Here is a 14821-nt window from a genome sequence, read left to right as displayed (position 1 = left end):
ATGACTCACTGATAAAAGTTATGTCTGTCAAGAAATCTCGTATGAGCTTTAGAAACACACGAGACACATTCTTAAAGAAATGCAGACATAGAAGTAGCAGAACCATGAAAATGGGCTTCTAGGCCAACCTTTGCTAATGGTCTCAATTGTTCTTTCTCCAAAACCTTGCAAAATTCATATAAGAAAAGTGTTTGTAAAGTTACATTGAAAAACATTTTATAGATATGAAATGTTGGTAATTAAAAAAATTCTCCCTTCAATTTAGTATAGATTTTGATTATTGACAAAAGTGTTGTCTTTTTTGGAAGACTATTAGAAATGTAAGTTTTACCTACTATTATGGAATTAATTGACATTCTTAAAAATAAATTCCATCTAATTTAACAAGCATTCATTTATTTACTTGAATACAGAGTTATTAATGAGATGAAAAAGAAATGGTGATGTAGTGGTTAGGGTTCTGACCTTGAAGTCAGGAAGACCTGGATTCATATCCTACCTTTGAAACACATACTGGTTGTTTGATTATGGGCTAACCTCTATATATGCAATATCGATGCTTAAGCCACTTAATCTCTCAGGGCCTCAGAAAACTCTTTAAACCTATAGGTTATAGATGGCTTGCCTATCTACACTAGAATGATGGAGGTTTTCTTTATGCTGCTAAAATCATAGTCTGCTCTCCCCCTTTAAAATTATTAATGAGAAGCTGCTCATTAAAAATATTGTATAACTAGGCATGAATAATTAATATACTATTGATTTATTTTTTCTTCTTTATAAGTTTTTATAATAATAATGATAATTAAATTTAAATATGTTATCAGGTGGAGAGGCTTTTTTTCTTCTAAGAGGTTAATTGGAGATTATTTTCTGCTGTTTGTAAATGTTTTTTGGAATTGAAAAGTGTACAGTAAAACCATGTATATTTGAGAGAGACTGATTAATTTGATTGACTATTTTGATTGAGTTTGATTCAATTGATTGAATAATTTGATCATTTAATTTCTTTGTCATACTAGTTCTATAAGATAAATTACTTTTGTATTCTCTTAAAATGAGATTAAAAAAAAACTATAGAAGGCTATTTTTAAACAAAGTATAAGTAACTAAATCCACGCAGCATTTTTCTGTGTCCTTGAAGCTCATGATCAGCTTTTCCTTTTATGATTAAGTGACTAAAGAGCAATCTATAATGTGAATTTTTTCTTTCTATTTCTTCACCATGGGATATTAACTCCCTAGGAAAAAAAATCTTAGTACTATCAGGCAACATTAATGGAAGTATGAGACATTTATCATCCCTGGAGGTGAGCCACTCAGTTTCATCAACATATGGAAAAGTACAAGCCTTCAGAAAAACTAATGGCCTTATGTGATTTTTTTTTGAGGTTCTAAAATTGTGCATTCAATATTTTTGAGTTCAGACAAGTTGAACTAGAATAGTGTATATCAGTTGAAAAGTCTGTGAATGGTTGCAGTATTAGTTACCCTTTTAAGGCCCCTAAAATAAGCAAGCATAAATATTTCATATTACAGAGTTCTGAAAAATCACTTAATAATAAAATATTAGAACTAAAAGAGTCCTTTAGAGGTTATCTAGTTCAGAGTATTTATTTTACAGATGCATCTCTAGAAAGAAAAACAATTGCCTGACAATTTTTAAAAATGTGGGCTAATGTATAAGACTTGGAATCAGCAATTTGCTTTTGGTCTTTACCTGAAATGCCATTAACACTTAACCTTTGAAAGTTCTTGTATGTGAGAGGAAGCATGTATGTGTGTCATCCTTACCATACTGTATTATTTAGTTCTTAGAAATTTCAGTGGACCCATGATTTCACTAATGTGGGTGCATATTGGAACACATTCATGCCTTCTTATCTGATACAATTCCCATCTATGAATTTCCTTGCATTCTCCAGAGGGGACCAACACAGCATGCTGAAGGTTTCCCTTTGATCTCTTTATGTCTGTGGTAACCAGTACAACACATGGGCTATCTCTTGCTCTCAGCCTTCACAGTTCAGCTCCAACTTATTTATTCAGCCTTATTATATATATTCCTAATCCTATACTCTCTGGTAGAGCCAAACTGTGCTATTTGCTGTTCCTCATAACTGACATTCTGTCTCCTACCTGTAAACCTTTGAGCAATTTGTCTGCTAAGCTTGAAATCTATTACTTCCTCATCTCTACCTCTCTAGCTGAGCTCATGTACCAGCTCCTTCAGGAAATTTATTGTAAGCCCCCAGTTGCTAGTGCCTCCTTCCCCCAAAATCACTCTGTGTGTACTTTATGTTGACTGTTCTATATATTACTTCTACATATTATCTACACATATGTCTATATACATATTAACATATTTTGATAATTGTATTTCAATATAATATCAGTGATTCAATACATCAATAAATTCAATAGGATGTCCATTCCTCTGCCTCCCATAATCTGGACATTTTTATTTTTATTGAAATATTAGTATCCTTTGTTATTCTATATGATTTATTTTATGTATAAACATCATTATGTTGAGATGGGGCCCATAGGTTGAAAGAGACTGCCAAAGGGGTCCGTTCAGGGGTATACTGGAGCCAACTCTGCATTGTTAAATTTTCAGTTCGAGTGTTTAAATTTTGGGAATCATCAAAGGTTGCAAATCAGGACTTGATTTACTGTTTTGTCGATTGTCTGGACTTCAGAAAGTGTTAATAATGCAGATTAAAAGTGTGTTGGTTTGTACATTTGTTTTTCTGGATAGATGACTGTTAAAACATTTACCAGGACATCCCTGGGTACATGACACAAAAAGCTAAAAGTCAAGCCACAGTAAAGTCAAGCTCCTAGAAAGATGGGGCTATTTCTATTTGTATTTGTGTCTCCGGTACCTAGCAACATGCTGGGGACTTTAAAAAAAAAATCCAGACTTGTGATTTCATTGATGTAAGGATCTATCAGTAATGAACTTCCTCTATCAGACTGGTACCTTCTCTGCAATTTAGTGTTTTGGAGAATTGCTGGAATCACTGAGTTCAGTTACTTGCCTGGGGTCACAGAGCAAATTTGTGTCAGGGGTGGTACTTGAACCAAGGTCTTCCTTCTTCTGAAGCCAGCTCTCTTCCGCTAGACCACATAGCATTTCAACTGGTAAATAGTTAGCATACTAAATCAGTTACTCTTGAATGAATGACTCAATAAACTCAATAGGATGTCCATTCAATTGAATGTCATAATCTGGGCAACATTAATTTTTCACCTACTTACTTTTTCCTTATGTATTGAAAAATGGATATTTCTGAATGGTCATGGATCTCCCCAAGAATGTCTATAGTATATTCTCAGCCACGTTCTCTTGGGTGTAGAGACTGTGTCATTTTTCATCTTTGCACTCCAAACTCCAAGCATAGTGCCTTGCACATAATAGAAAATTAACAAAAATTTGTTTAATTGGCTTTGAATTGGCTTTCCTAAAGGAGGGAAGTTCCTTTTGTATGCTTCTGTTAATAGATGTCATATTTATTGCATCAAACTCAGCAATATCATATAGCCTTTCAGTTGGGGAGACACAGGAAGTTTCATTGAGGAGACCTGAACTGAGCCTTGAAGAAAGAAAAGGAGCTTAGTAATTGTTGATGACAAAATCCCTTCTAAGCATGGGGATGGCTTATGTACATGCACCGAGGCTGCAGTAGGGGTGGGGATGGGTTGGGATAAGGAAATATTTCATTATCTGGCTGCAATATAGAGTGTGTGAAGAATAATGTGAAACCTGGCTGGAAAGACAGAAACACACAGCTCTAGAAAGACTTGAAAGGGACTTTGCAGATCAATAATGGGTGAAAACACACTATCTCTTGAAGTAGCTTGTTTTACTTTTGGATAACTCTAATATTAAGGAAGTTTTTCCTTTTCTTTTCCTTTTTTTTTCTTATATGAGGCTTCCTTTATGTGATAGCCCTTCAAATACTTGTCAATAGCTATCATATCTACTGTAAATTTTCTTTTTATCTAGGTTAAAGATTTAGAATTTCTTCAATGGATCCTCATATTCCATGTTTCAGAGACTTTTAGAAGAAGTCATATTGTGAGGGAAGATCCTCTCAGTCACCTAGGCTCACAACCTAATGTCATTTTTGACTCCTTACTCTATCCAATCTTTTAGACTCCATATCCCAAATCCAATGTGTTGCCCACACCTGCCATTTTAACCTTCATAACATCCTTTACATATGAAACATTTCTTCTGTAACATTGCTACTACCCTGGTATAGGCCCTCATCACTTCACACCTACACTATTGAAATAGCCTGCCGGTTCATCTGCCTGCCATGAGTTTCTGGAAAAGTCTGGTGTCCGCTCAGCTGTCAAAGTGATATTCCTAAAGCACAGGACTTACCATGTCACTCCCATACTCAATAAACTCCAGGGACTCCTTGTCTCCTTTAGGATCAAGTATAATATCCTAAGTTTGGCATTCAGAGCCTCCCTTCATAACTTGCTTGTATCTTATACTCTACTCCCTCTACACATTCTTTAAAATCTCACCTTCTACTGTGGGCTTTTTTTGATTCACTGCTGATTATTTGCAATTTATCTTGTATGTAGATTGTTTACATTTAGTCATATTCATGTTATCTCCCATATTAAATTATGAGCTCTTTGAGAGCAGAGACTATCTTTTGCCTTTCTTTTTCCCCCAGTGCTTAGCACAGTGCCTGGCACATAGTAGGCACTTAATAAATGTTTATTGACTGAATGATTGGCCTTTAGATGTCATGAAAGGATATTTGCATTTAATGTTGTATCTACATAGAGTCTCTGAAGGTTTTTGAATAGATCAGCATCTTAGGAAGACTATTTTGACAATTGTATGAAGGATGGAGCAGGAGAGCGAAAGACTGACCACAGGGAGACTGGATGAGAGGCTGTAAAATAACCCAAGTCAAATGTGATAAGATTCTGATCTAGGGCCTGAATTACTGTGGTGTCAGTGGGGCAGTGGAAAAGATCTTGTGGAGGCACAATCTACAGGATTCACCAATGATTTTTGGAAGCACAGAAGATGGAGGGAGATAGAAAATTCTTCAAGTTTTTTGAGCCCACATAAATGGGAAGATGTTGGTATCATCAACAGGAAAAAGGAAATCATGAGTCTGGACTGAGTGCAACCTAAAGAAGTGATGTAGAGCAATTCTAAACTTTAAAGTCTACATTTGGTGTTGTATTTGGGACAGTATTCATCTGGAATAATAGCTTTGAATTGAGAGAGCTCAAGCTCTGGAGGGTTGTATTAGTGGAATTGAATTCACAGATTCATGGCATTAAATTGAATTAAATTACTACGTAAAAAACTACCTCAGAGCACATAGCAGTCAGTACCTTTAACATAGGAATTTTAAGTCCTTAACAAATGTTTGTTGATCTGAATTGATTTGATTCAAAAGTATAGTCCTTAGCTTCTTTTGGAATTGTGGTTAGTGGAAAGAAGTTAAACAATGAAGATTATGAAATTCTCAACATGGTAAACTATGTTGTTGACAGGGCGGAAGGGATTGTGTTAGCTTAAATAACCAAAAAGTAAACCAACTTATTCATTTTTATTGAAACAGACTTTCTTTGTCAGACTAACATTATTGTTATGTCAGAAAATAGGATGACCAAAAAGTATTTGAAATGGATACTTTTGCAGTCATGTGGCCAGGAATCTCCAAATTTTCAGGTAAAAATGGGATCATTTTGCCACATGATATTAGTAGGATATTGACATAAGAACAATGAATGTTGCGGTGGTATAATTTAACTAAAACAAAACCAAAATGTCTGTGTAACAATATGTACTTTAGATAGTTTCTTCACCAATGTATATTTATTTCAAAAAATCCTAATTTTGAATTAGCTGTTTCAGTAATATAAGCTAACTTTAAGAAAATCCCTTTCCCCTATCCTTTTTAATCATCTCTAAAGATATAAGCCCACCGTTTGAGAACTAATACAAAGCCTCAATTATTTATAATAGTATCACCTCACTACATATCACTTTTTACTTTTCAAAGTACTTTCATATCCATTATCTGAATGCATCTTTACAACAATCATGTGACTTAGGGATGGTAATACCATCTCCCCTTGACAGACAATTCAGGCATAGAGATTAATTGACTCCCAATCTTGTGACTTTCATTTGGAGTGATTTCATCCCTCTAAATAATTTAAATCAGTAGGTTGGGATGGATTTGAGGGAGGTGGTTATCTTTGACACTGATGGTATCTTTAAAGTTTAGCATCTTAAATTCAAATTATGAATTTGTAAAATTTTGAAACATTACAGCAAATAATTAAAAAATGAAATAGAAATAGCTACAAATAACTGATTAAAAAGCCTGTACATAACAAGTGATAGTTTCATATATAATCCTCTTTTTTGTTCTTCATTGTATGCTAAAATGTTCCTGTGTATTGATGATTGCTAAATTCATAATATGAGAAAATTTAAAAATGCAGACAATTGATTTGTAACTACTTTGCTTGTTGGGGCTCTATTGGATTTCCCCAGGAATAAAATTCCATAGTGAAGGAGGATCTCAGTTGTGAAGTCCTATTCTATAGGATTTATTCTTTGTTTATTGTAGATGGACAGATACTGATGACCAGATAATCAAATACAGTGTAATAAGTCTGGGCTATTATCCCTCATTGATAATTGGTTATTAAACTATCTGGTTGTGGGCAACAAATAAGGATTAAAGTGCTGGGTGATTCTAATACATGCCAGAACTCATCTGGGAAATCTTTAATTGGATGCAGCTTGAAGTCAAATCAGCAGTTTGACTCAAAGGCTTCAATTGCTTAGCTACTAAATTCTTAAAGAGAATAATACTTTACCATTATCATTTCCAAAAAAAAAAAACCCCAACTGTACATAATACTTTGCTAGGCATTGTGCCTTGATGACTGCATACTCCAGTCTAAAAAAAAAATTAGTTCAGATGTTTAATTAAATTCAACAAACATTTATTAAATACCTATAACATATCAATGACTACATAAAATATTGGAGATACACAGAAAAAAATTAAAAAAAGTCCTGCCCTCAGGGTGCTTACTGAGATAAATTTTAGGAATTGAGTATTGAAGAAAGGTTAAGTATGGTGGCTTAAAAGTCAATCTGCTGTAAATTTTGTATTTTTAGAAACTGCTTTTTTGCATACAGTTAGGATCTTATAAAGAAAATAATACATTTGTGATTCATTCCGGGTAGATCAGCTTCCATCACCTTGAGAGAAAGGAGGAATGTGGAAATAGAGACATGATGGAAGAAAGACTAGAATGACTGAAGAATATTCATGAGTGTAAAACCCAACTGGAATTCTCCAAATCCATGTTAACTCATTCAGGACATATACATTTGTAAGAGGCTCCAGCTCTCTTTTTCCTACTTTATAAAACTATGTAGCCCTTCACATCTATGTGTCACTTGATGTGTGGGGTAATGTTGTATGAATAGTGTCAACCTTCTGGGAACAATTCTATGTATGGCTTCAGTTCTCTGTACCAGACAAGACAGGAAACCCAGCAGGTAGCAGTAAACTAGACCAAGTTTATAAGTCTTCTTATATCCTATCCTTCTTGTGTGTGTATATGTCATTCGTATGTTATTCAGTAAGCCCCTAAGTCAGCTTAATGTGGAGGTAACTGGGTCATTGTTCTTTGAAAACTTAAACGTAGTAACTTTAAAATTGACTATGCTTCTTAAAGCAAATTACCAGGAAAGGTTGACTCATCTCTGACTTAGGATCATAGATTGAGAGCTAGAAGAAACTTTGGATGTCATTAATTCCAATCTCATGTTCTTAAAGTGACTGAGCTAGGTCAAGTGACTTTTTCAGGGCTATTCAGCTGTTGAGTGTCTGAGGTAGGATTCTGAGATCTTCCTGATTCTAAGTCCAGCAGTCTATCTCCTGTACCACTGAGCTGCCCCCCCAAACCCTGTAATTCAGTGTAAATATTGTAGCTAAATAGAATGGAATTTGAGGAAATTAACAAGAGAAAACTTAGGATAAGGAATCAAATCATTATTATTTGAGGGAAAGGAAATGCTTTCTCTTAGCTTATTTTTATAGCATTTTGCCATTATATGAACTTGTTTTCTTATACAGAAGAGAAGAATGACTATTCTTTACCACCAGAAGGAATGGTTTGGGTGACATTTTTAATTGAGTGGGAAAAACACTTTTATTTAATGTTTGAGTGGAGAAAAACTTAAAATTAACTCTGTTGCACCCAAATCTGTCATAAGATTTTTTTCTCTTATGAGGTCCTCTTATTTATTTTATTTTATTTTTAGCACATACAGTATCGTTGCAAGTACAATAGAGTCTATTACATCCCCAGGAAACACCCTGAATAAAAGTGAGTTTCTTAGGTGCCCATTTAGATTCCAGTACAGGTGCATCTAAGCTGGTATCTTGATCTCATCTGCATCAAATGTAGTAGAGAAGTAACAAAATCCTGGCAATTGATTTGATTTTTCATTACTCTCCCATCAATGAAAATTTTTTTCCTCCAAAGTGTGGCTGATCATTTTTGTTTCCTCCTAGAAATGTCACCTGTTTCTGAAACTGCTTTAATAATAGCCTATGATAATGATTGCTAGAGCTGAAGCAATCTTGAAGCATTACTGGCATGTCCTCTTCAATTTTAAATATACTTTATTTAAATTTTAATGGCAGTGAATATGTTTAAATTCCAAAGTAACTGAAAATCATGTAAATAGTATATTAATATTTCATCCTTGGGGGAAAATGTCATCATTCAGAAAAAAAAAACCAAAGTCAAAATAAAGGAGAAAAAATTCTAAGGATAGTTTAATGAGCTTACTTCAAGTGAAACATGCAAGTTAAAAAATATTCTTTTTTAAAAATTCTTTCTTGCAAGAATGCTCAGGATATGGAATCCATATTATAATGTGGGCACATCCCTGTTGACATTTTAATATTCAGCTAAAGCATTTTAATTATGTGCACAATATTATTTAGAGAGAATAATAAAATTATGCATTATGGAAGCTGGATACCTAGTTCTATATCAGTTTCTGATGAATGACCTCATTAACATCCTCCATTATAGATTTCAGTTATGGGATGTTTATGAAAGTAATTGGGGTATTACATTAATACTCTGAAAATGCAAGTTAAACAAATTTTTTTTTTTGCATCATTGGTAATGAGTGGCTATTTTATTTTCTACTATGGATTTTTTTTTAAAGGTGGAGGGGGGTGTACCAATAATTTTTGTTAAAGAACAAAACTCTTCGATTAACCTTCACAATAATTGTAAAGATCTCAACCTTGTCTATGCACCTGAATTTTCTGTGGAATGGATTTCTCAAGGAGAAAGAGAATAATATCTCAATATTGTGATCTACTTATTCTTGGGCACCTCTGTTGAGAAAGCTGTCCAGGGTGCCAATTAATTTTAATTGTGTTGTTTTTATGTGTGAGATAGACGTTTGTCTTGCTGAAACTGGACTGATACCAGCAGACCATTCCTCAGAGGCTGGTTAATGGATGCTAATGACCTCTATTCTTGTCCTCATTGCCCTGTTGTTGGTGATATCATTTAGCCTCTGCAGTGTAGCTTGTGTTTTTACTGGGTCTTATAGTAAATCACATCATGCATAACATGTAATGGCTGGGACACTTGAAGAAAATCACATGCTAGGGTAGAATAACAACACACATGCACTTTGCTTCTCCACATAAAATGATTGCATGATGGAGTAGAAACAATAGCAAATTAGACCCCAAAGAAAAGGGATGGAATCCTTAATTTGTTACTTACTAGTTGTGGAACCTGCAATAAATGACTTAACCTTTTAAAACCTCAGTTTCCTTATCTATAAAAATGAGATGATAATACTTGGGACTCTCTACTTCAGACTGTTGTTATGAGGATCAAATAAATGAACAACATGATTGTTATAACTATGAAATGCTATATAAATGTGACAATATGAAGTTAGATTGGGAATTTTCAAGGACTCTCACTTAAGCCAGCTATTTATAATTTTAAGAAAGCACGGTAATCTTGGAGAGAAGCACAATGAGTTGAGAGGAGGAGCCTAATGGAGAGGAGGAGCATTAAACATGATGACATGGTTTGATATACTGAACATGTGCTATAAGGCCTGTGGTTATAAACAGAATCAATGTGACCTGTAATGACAAAGGAAGAACAAACTGGGCTTGGAGTCAGGAGATCTTGGCTTCTAGTTTTAGCTTTGTCACTAACTATCTCTGTCACCTGGGGCAAATCACTGCATCTCTTGAAGTTTCAATTTTCTTTTTCCAAAATGAGAAAGTTGGACTATAACTAAGGGGTTCTTAACCTGCAATCTGTGGACAGATTTTAGTCAGTCCATGAACTCTAATGAGAAAAAATACATCTTTATTTTTTACCAGTCTTTGATTTCTTTTGTAATCTTATGTTTTTAAACTTTGTATATTTCATATGTTTGAATTTTTCTGGGAAATAATTTAAAAATTTCTTCTGAAAAAGAGCTATTCTGAAAAGGGGTCCATAGGTTTTACCAGATTGTCAAAGGGGTCCATGACCTAAAAAAGGTTAAGAACCCTAAGACTAAATGATCTCTAAGGTACCTTCCAGTCCTAACATTTTATGAGTCTAGAATTCCCTCCATGAATTCCATCTGTCTCTTGGTCAGTGGAGCTTTACCTATCTCAATGCATGAACTGCAGACATGAAGGGGAGGGGAGAGCATAAGCAGAGAAGTGATGTACTTAAGCGAAGGGTTTGGACTAGGTCTCTAATGTCCCTTTTAGCTTTTATTTTTTTCCTATTCTACTTCTCACATAAAGTACATTTGAGGATTTTTTACCATAGGTAGTTAATAAGAGGCATTTAACAAAGTTATGGAAAACGTTGACTTAACAAAAATCTGATGAGGTAGAGGTCGAAATATTTTACCCCTCTTTTATAAACAGGGAAATGGAGGTCCAAAAGTTAAATGACTTATGTGAAGTCACAAAAATAAGAAATGTGGTAGAAACCAGGTCAAACTTGGGACTTCTGATGCAAACTTCTTCTTTTTTCTGTTATAAATGAGAAAGCATAGGGTTTCTTTTCTATTATAGTAGGTGATTAAAGATAGACATAACACAACATTTTATTATTTCTATTCGTCATAATATCTCACAAAGAAAGCAGCTTTGGGATGTACAATAGAGGAACACAGAACATGCTTTCCCATCTCTGATTCTATTATACCAATTATAGCTGGGTCCTGATTAATGCGAATAATGAATCCCCTGAAGTGGTCACATGTATTTGGGTTCATATTATTTGATATTATAATTATGTAAAATACAGCAATTGGTTCCATCCCAATGGAAAAATGCAGTGTGAATTCAAATAATGTGACTACCTCAGGGGATTTATTATTCACACTAATTGGTATTTAGTTGTATCTCAAGACATATTGCCAAGTCGTCTACATTTTTAAAAAACTCCTTTTCATTAAAAAAGTGATACTTTTAAGGTCATTGTATCATCAATGTAGAGAGGACAATTTACAAAATAAAAATGTGGTAGGGTATCAAGTTGCCAGAGGAGGGATTTTGTTGTATATATCTTTATGTAGATGGTAGGGCCTAAGCCACTCTGCATGGTTTTTGAATAAATGAGAGAATGTTTTTAATAGAAATGAGCTTTTTGTGCATCTATTGATATAATCATATGATTTTTTTAATAATAGAAGAGGAAAGTTATGAATATTGGAGAGGATGTGGAAAAATCGGGACACTAATTCATTGTTGGTAGAATTGTGAACTGATCCAACCATTTTGGAGAGCAATCTGGAATTATGTCCAAAGAGTCATTAAACTACTATATCCTTTGGCCCAGCAATACCACTATTTGGTCTATTTCCAAAGATGATTAGGGAAAAAGGAAAATAATCTATATGTTCTAAAATGTTTATAGCACTCTCTTTGATGTGGCAAAGAACTAGACATTGCCTATCAATTGCGGAATGGCTGAGGCTGAAAAAGTTGTGGTATATGATTGTGATGCAATACTACTGCGCTATAAGAAATGATTAGCTCAATGATTTTAGAAAAACATGAAAAGATTTGCTGAAATAATGAGGAACAAAATGAACAGAACCAAGAGAACATTGCATACAATAACAGCAATATTGTTTTAAGAATGACTTTGAGTGGGTAAGTTATTTTGTCTATTATGAACACCCAAATTAACTATAAAGGTCATATGAAAAAAAGACAGTATCTGCATCCAGAGAAAGAACTGATAAATGGAAATATGTGTAGAATAATTACATATTTATATTTGTATACACACACACCTATTTATGTCTAATGGTAGCCATCTCTAGGGTGGTGGGAGGGAAGAAAGAAAAAAAAGAAATTTAAATGATAATTTGGAGGCAGCTAGGTGGCACAGTGGATAGAGCACCAGTCCTGAAGTCAGGAGGACCTAAGTGAGTTCAAATTCAGCCTCAGATCAAACACTTGACACTTACTAGCTGTGTGACCCTGGACAAGTCACTTAACCCCAGTTGCCTAAAAAAAAAAAGTGATAATTTGGTGACATGTGAAAGGAATAGCAAGTTGTTCATAGTAGATTTGCAGCTTCATGGACAATCATCTTTTTTATGGTAGTATGTTATGGAAACGCTTGTTTTATTCCATAAGTTAAAAATAAAATTTAAAAAATGAGAGAATGAGACATTGTTACAGACACATTTGGTAACCTCCTAAATGCTGTATATCTTAATGCTCCAGTACATTGATCATCATTGGTGTGTGTGTGTCCCCTTTATTGATATAGGTTACAACTCCTCTACTACCTGGTAACCTGTCTTTGGAGGTGCTGGAACAAAAAAAAAAGTAATCACCAGAAGGCCAATCTGAGAATGAGCCCCTGAACTTAGCCGTACTAGTTCTTAGGTGATAGACATAAAGCTAATCACTGGCCCATACTTGAATCTTTTCCAGCTCGGTAAGGCCTCCAAAATTTGTACCTCTTTGTCATAGCCTTCAGGAATGCAATGTAACCTTCATGACACAATAAGGTATTGGAAGACTGCCTTAAGAGTATAAAACATACTTATAGTTGGCTTAGATAGAGGTTGAAAGAATTGGCTTATATCGTGGAAATTGAGCCTTTTGAGAATGCTGTTTTTGTACAGATTAATATGCAACTTCAGGTTGTTATTAGAAGTTATTTTGACTGAATGCCAAATGGTAACAAAATAACGGCAGAATAAATTACTAGAGTAGAATACCCTGGACCGTTTCTAAAAGCTTAAGGAATCTCATAGGGGACACAGTGTTATAACCATTTCTTTCAAATACTTTAAGAATGAAACTTTTCTCACGGATGGGTCCAAGATCTGTGTTACTCCAAATTACATACCTGAGTAGACAAAGTGTTAGAGTGAAGCTCTAATGTGTAAATTGATTTTGTATTATGGCATTTTTGTTAAAATGAAGATGTTTGATAGTTCTTTAATTTTGTTTTCATTCAGACTTACCTTCTTGAGTTTTGATCATAGCATATTTTTTGCCGCCTCCCTTGCTTTTCTGCATATCTCTAAGGCCTGCTATTAAAGATACATGTTCAGATATAAACCTTCTTTATGCCTTGCCTATTATAGGTTAAATTTAAAAATATACATATGTGTGTATGAAATATCTACATATATACATTTCAATGCTCTATCCACTTTACTAGGTTGTTCTGTTTCTTTTCCTCAGATAAATTGATTGCCTACAAAAGAGTTCTTGAAATCATACATATTGCTATAATAAATTTTATTCATTTAAATAATCTCAAGAATCTTTTAAAAACACCAGCACCCATGAAGAACAAAAAGGAAGTGTAAATGATACATAAAAGATACCTGTTCTGGGCAGTTTCAGTATTGTGGTTAATGATTTTCTGTCCATAAAGAGTTATTTTAACAGTGTATAGTTAATGAATGGGAAGAGTTGTTCTTTCAGGCAAAACATAAATTGATAAAAAATATGCAAAGGCAGAACTCATGATCGTTTTTAAAATTTATACAGTGTTCTTTTTTTAATGAGTTTTGAACTAGTAGACAACTATAAAGAGGTACAGTACAATAGATATTTCATGTATTTAGCAAAATAAATCAATAATATTAGGCGTACTACTTAGTAACAGGGAAGTTTTCTAAAAGTTGTCCCCAGATTTCCTTTTGGAACATCTATTACTTTTGTTTTCAATAGAAGCAGATTGTCTTTAAGGGATAATGTGAAAAATTCAGTCACTGGGGAGCTGTTTTCTAATTGTGATCTTTTTGGCCATCTTAATTGGAATAGGGTTCTGGAAAGAGATGGTTTTGAATATAATCTTTATTCAATAGATTATCTTTTTTTCCTGCCTTCTGTGAATTGGTCTCCTGGGCTCCACAGGTCACAATATTGTCCCTCTGCCACCACACTGGACATCCAGGAAATTCCTTTCTTATCAATGCAATGTCCAACCATGGGGACTGATGATGTTGCATGTTACCTACCTCTTGAGACAGATGTTGAGGTGATGGGCTCAATATATAGAATAAGGCACATATTTTTGGACCTGACCAGTATGAGAATTTGCTTTGTTTGAAATACATATTAGTTATGAGGATATTGTTTTTATTTGTTTTTTAGTTGAATAGATGAGGGAAGATGTCAAGGATAGAAAATAAAAGCTTGTTAATTGAAAAAAAATAATTTAAAAACATCTAATCACCTGCTTCCCCTAAGATATCTTT

At 34.1% G+C, this 14821-nt stretch overlaps 1 protein-coding gene and 1 pseudogene across 1 annotated transcript in view; one reads left to right on the top strand and one right to left on the bottom strand.

The window, feature by feature from the left end:
- PLCL1 (phospholipase C like 1 (inactive)) overlaps positions 1 to 14821 on the top strand; it is a 415950-nt gene that overhangs the window by 302162 nt on the left and 98967 nt on the right.
- Positions 1 to 14821, bottom strand: part of LOC110213284 (homeobox-containing protein 1-like) — a 53791-nt pseudogene that overhangs the window by 38620 nt on the left and 350 nt on the right.

Source organism: Phascolarctos cinereus, unplaced genomic scaffold (genome assembly GCF_003287225.1).
Source record: "Phascolarctos cinereus isolate Bilbo 61053 unplaced genomic scaffold, phaCin_HiC Scaffold_726;HRSCAF=1367, whole genome shotgun sequence".
Taxonomy (NCBI): Eukaryota; Metazoa; Chordata; class Mammalia; order Diprotodontia; family Phascolarctidae; genus Phascolarctos; species Phascolarctos cinereus.
Note: the sequence above shows the minus strand (reverse complement) of the source record. Positions and strands in the feature narration are given on the sequence as shown.